The 5,355-nt window shown below is 41.3% G+C and overlaps 1 non-coding gene across 1 annotated transcript; it reads right to left on the bottom strand.

Annotated features, from left to right (window-relative positions):
• Window positions 1–4,827: 4,827 nt before the first annotated feature.
• On the bottom strand, window positions 4,828–4,934 carry LOC126015180 (U6 spliceosomal RNA). The gene has a single exon (XR_007498071.1). It is a non-coding gene; the product is annotated as a U6 spliceosomal RNA (small nuclear RNA).
• Window positions 4,935–5,355: the final 421 nt, after the last annotated feature.

The raw sequence follows: 5,355 nt of genomic DNA on the forward strand, positions 1-5,355 counted from the left end.
CCCCATTCCCACTTCCCATCCCCTGCCTGTATTCCAGACAGGCATTCTACTACAGTTACTTGTTTTTAAGTTCAGTAAGTTGTATTTTTTTTTTAAAGGATAAGAGTAAAAAAATATAATAAAGGTGTGATAGTGGCAATCACCGTTGTTTGCATAGGTCCAGAAAAATGGGAAAAACAGAAAAAAATCCTTGACCTGATTACAAAAAGGCCTTACCCCAGAAGTTTATTGGCATAAGATTGACTCTGGGTTCCAGGCATACCACCAGTCCGTCCAACCCAAGTCATTCTCCGTGGTCCCGGTGAAACTTTTTCACACTTTAGCTATTGCTGGTATCAGATTCTTATATTTAAAGACAAGACTTTGGATTCTGTGATTTCTTTCATCGATGTCAGGCTGATGTGGAGCATCCTCTAGTTTCAGCATACCATTAAATGCGGAGCAATCTGCCCTGCATGCAGACTGTTGCTGAGTCGTCTGGATGTTGGGAGCACTCTTTGGAGTAAGTCAATGCCAAAGCAGTGGTAGGTCTTCCCTGGTAGAGGCTTGGATTCTGGTAATGTTATAGACAATTGTGTTTGTTTCCATAGATGGTATCCATTGTTCAGGTGTGTGTGGGCGATGTCCATTCTTCTGAGGCCTAAGCCAAATCATTATGCCAATGTTCAGGGTAAAAGTCCTAATTACATTACAAAATTTGTGTTCCCATCTCTATTAGATAAGAACTTGTTTGCATATGTATTATTTTTCCATTTTAATGTGCCTATGCAAAAGATTAGCAATGCCACAAGATTTTGTTGGTGCATCTGGGGGCCAACGAATAAAGTCCAACATTCCCCGTAACTTGGTTCAAACATGAAATCTGTACAGAGATTCTCTTCTATCAGTATTACTTATAAAACAGATCTCAAAGGGGGAAAACCAAACAATCAAATAACAAATCCAGTGGGCAAAATTGTCACTACATGAGGATGTTCGAAAAGAGTTATAGATGTTAAGGGAATACATCTGAGATATACAAAGGAGATACATGTGTCCCTTTTATGTTTTAGAAATAGTCAAGAGGGAGGGGGGTGTTTCCGAGACAACACTTTGGTCTGTGATTTGGACAAGCGAAGAGCACATGGAGCCATGTCCTCCCCTTGTTGCCTGCTGAAGCTTCTGACTCGCCGAGAGGTGTTTTCTTCCTAATTGCTGGAAGTTGAAAGTTCACCAGTCCCCTCCCAGCCCCTTGCTGGGACAAGGAAGCCTGGGGTCTATTTAAAATTGCACCTCGCCGAACCCACTTGCTGGGACCCTGAACAGGTGTCCAGGAATAACCCTGGGGATGGGGAGGAAGGAGAAAGAAGGCTGTGGGGGGGCAGCCGAGGCTGCATCTTCACCTTATCTTGGCCAAAAAGCCTATAGCATGGAACCTTTGATATTCTTTTCCTGGCCTTTATTCTTGCTGGGTCTTCTGACCAGTCTTCTCTAAGCCTATAGTGGTGCCTAGTAAGAATTTTATCAATGATGTAAAAGTTCCTTCAAATCCTGTATGTCTCTTGGTTTTCTTACATCTCTTGAATTTATTGTCATGGGGGTCCCTTCTCTTACAGCCAGTCTGCCTGCCTGCCTGTTTCAATTTTCTATCTTGCCTTATAGTCGGTGATTTGTCCTTTTCTTCCCTTGCCCTAGGTTTCTTAGGGATAGACTAAAGATGAACCCAGGTCCAAAGGTTGACCATCTGTTGTGACTTTTTCCACCAAAAGTCAGATGAGTTTGGCAGACCAGATATCCAAGTCAGCAGAGAAAAGGAAAATGAGTTGACTTAGAAACGTGGAAATGAGAGAAAGACAGAGAGAAATCTTGGTCTGCTCTTTGTGCTGTGGGATTCTAGAGTGGTTGGCTATTCTTCTAGGTCTTGGAAAGATTTTTGTAGCATTTTAAAAAAATATCTTTATTTAAGCACCTTGATTACAAACATGATTGTAGTTGGGCTCAATCATATAAAGAACACCCCCTCCTTTCACCAGTGCAACATTCCCATTACCAATACCCCCATTTCACCCCGACCCCCTGCCTGTATTCGAAACAGGTTTTCTACTTCCTTCTCTCATTGACATTATTATGATAGTGGTCAGTGTAGTTATTACTCTAACTGCACTCACCACTCTTTGTGGTGAGCTTTATATTGTGAGCTGATCCTTCCAGCTCTCATTTCTATCGTCTCTGGGCATTATTACAATAATATCTTTTATTTTTCTTAAAACCCATAGATGAGTGAGACTATTCTGTGTCTATTTCTTTCCCAGATTTTTGTAGCATTAATATTAATTCTCACCTCTCATTTTTACCTGAGCTACTTGAGTAGTTGGTGTCTACTTTCTATAAGCAAATGATGTTTTAGAAAATAGCTACAAGGCTAAACCAGGATCATTTTGTGAGTAGTTTTATTTTATTTTTTAAACTTTTTTTCTTTAAACATCTTGATTACAAATATGATTGTGATTAGGTTTCAGTCATGTAAAGAACACCCCCCTTCACCAGTGCAACATTCCCACCACCAATGTCCCAAATCTCCCTCCATCTCACCCCACCTCCTCCTGTACTCTAGACAGGCTTTCCAGTTCCCTCATTAATTCACATGATTATGGTAGTTCTCTGTGTAGTTATTTCTATAGCTGCACTCAACACTCTTTGTGGTGAGCTTCATGAAGTGAGCTGGAAATTCCAGCCCTCCTCTCATTGTCTCAGGATTGTTGCAAAAAAAAAAATAGATGAGTGAGACTATTCTGCATCTCTTTCTCTCTCCCTCTGACTTATTTCACTCAGCATGATAGACTCCATGTACATCCATGTATAGGAAAATTTCATGACTTCATCTCTCCTGACAGCTGCATAATATTCCATTGTGTATATGTACCACAGTTTCTTTAGCCATTCATCTGTTGAAGGGCATCTTGGTTGTTTCCAGAGCCTGGCTATTGTAAATAGTGCTGCAATAAATATAGGTGTGAGGAAGGGTTTTTTGTATTGCATTCTTGTATTCCTAGGGTATATCCCTAGGAGTGGAATAGCTGGGTCGAATGGGAGCTCAATTTTCAGTTCTTAGGAAGAATCTCCAAATCGCCTTCCATAGAGGTTGGAGTAGACAGCATTTCCACCAGCAGTGGATAAGAGTTCCTTCCTTTCTCTCTACATCCCCACCAGCACTGATTGTTCTCATTCTTTGTGATGTGCGCCAATCTCTGTGGTGTGAGATGGTATCTCATCATTGTTTTGATTTGCATCTCCCTGATGATTAGTAATGAGGAGCATTTTTCATGTGCCTTTTGGCCATTTGTATTTCTTTTTTATCAAAGTGTTTGTTCATTTCTGTTGTGTTAAATAAATAACGATGGGGCTGGATGGTGAAGGATGCCATCCAGCCCACTTGGCTCTGCAACCTCCATGCAGCCGGCGAGTTCCAGGCCCAGGTGAAATTACTCACTCACACGCAGCCATCAGGAAGAATCATCTTTATTCATGCCCTTGCCACCACAGGTGTGTGGCCTATGTCAACCTTTTAAGCACAGCTATATTTTGCTAGCCCTGCATCTTATCTCCTGTTAGCCATCTTCCCTTTGGGCTCCATGCGGCCCAAAGATCCAAAAGCCAGGAAGCCAAGCCGGGCCAAGAGAGAAACGGCAAAAGGCCCGAATCCCCTGGCTCAGAGGTTTATCTATCCTTTTCCAGACCCCTCCCAGAAATGGGAGGTCTTGCAGGTAGTTACACCTATTATCCGGTTCCCAAAACTCCTCCCAGATATGGGTGGGTCTTGGGGTACACCACAATTTCTTCTCCCCATTTTTTGATGGGATTAGATGTTTTTTTCTTGTAAAGTTCTGTCAGTGCCCTGTATATTTTGGATATTAGCCCCTTATCTGATGGGTATTGGGTGAATAGTTTCTCCCACTCGGTGGGTGACTCTTGTATCCTGGGCACTATTTCTTTTGAGGTGCAGAAGCTTCTCAGCTTAATGTATTCCCATCTGTTGATCTTTGCTTCCACTTGTTTGGAAAGTGTAGTTTCCTCCTTGAAGATGTCTTTAGTCTCAATGTCATGGGGTGTTTTACCTACATGTTGTTCTATATACCTTATGGTATCAGGTCTGATATCAAGGTCTTTAATCCATTTGGATTTTACCTTCATACATGATGTTAACTGGGGGGTCTATGTTTGCTTTTTTGCAAGTGGCTAACCAGTTCTTCTAGCACCACTTGTTGAAGAGGTTTTCCCTGCTCCACTGAGGGTTTCTTTCTCTTTTGTCAAAAATTAGGTGATTGTATGTCTGGGGAACATTGTCTGAGAACTCAAGCCTTTTCCACTGATCTGAGGTCTGTCTTTATTCCAATACCATGCTGTTTTGATAACTATTGCTTTGTAGTACAGTTTAAAGTTGGGGAAAGTAATGCCTCCCATTTTCCTTTTTCCTAGGAGTGCTTTAGATATTCAAGGGTATTTATTTTTCCAGATGAACTTCATAAGTGTTTGATCCACTTCTTTGAAAAATGTCATGGGTATTTTTAAGGGGATCACATTAAATCTGTATAATGCTTTGGGGAGTATTGCCATTTTAATGATGTTAATTTTGCCAATCCATGAGCAGGGTATGTGTTTCCATTTTCGTGTGTCCTCTCTTATTTCTTGGAGCAGGGCTTTATATTTTTCTTTGTATAGGTCCTTCAGGTCTTTGGTCAAGTTGACTCCAAGGTATTTGAGTTTGTGTGGCACTAATGTGAATGGGATTGCCTTCCTGAATTCCATCTCTTCCCTATCATTATTGGTGTATAAAAAGGCCAATCATTTAGAAATATGGAACGCTTCACGAATTTGTGTGTCATCCTTGTGCAGGGGCCATGCTAATGTTCTCTGTATCGTTCCGATTTTAGTATATGTGCTGCCGAAGCAAGCATAGTAGTTTTATTTTTGAGTCCTAGTCCACAGATCTTATCAATTGATCATTATTTATTACTTCTTTCTAACTATGGATTCAAAGGTAGTGTTTAAAGATCAATATAAGTTTTTTTTTTTTTGGGCCACACCCGGTAACACTCAGGGGTTACTCCTGGCTATGCGCTCAGGAGTTGCTCCTGGCTTGGGGGACCATATGGGACACCGGGGGATCGAACCGCGGTCCGTCCAAGGCTAGCGCTGGCAAGGCAGGCGCACCTTACCTTTAGCGCCACCGCCCGGCCCCAATATAAGTTTTAATAAACAGTAAGACATGTAAGCCAAATAACTAAGCCTTCCTTTTCATCCTTTAAAATTTTATAGTTCATTTTGTAATGGTTAAAAAAATAATTATTTGTATCCCCTGAGTACTATCATTCATTT

This window comes from Suncus etruscus, chromosome 7 (assembly GCF_024139225.1).
Source record: "Suncus etruscus isolate mSunEtr1 chromosome 7, mSunEtr1.pri.cur, whole genome shotgun sequence".
Lineage (NCBI taxonomy): Eukaryota > Metazoa > Chordata > Mammalia > Eulipotyphla > Soricidae > Suncus > Suncus etruscus.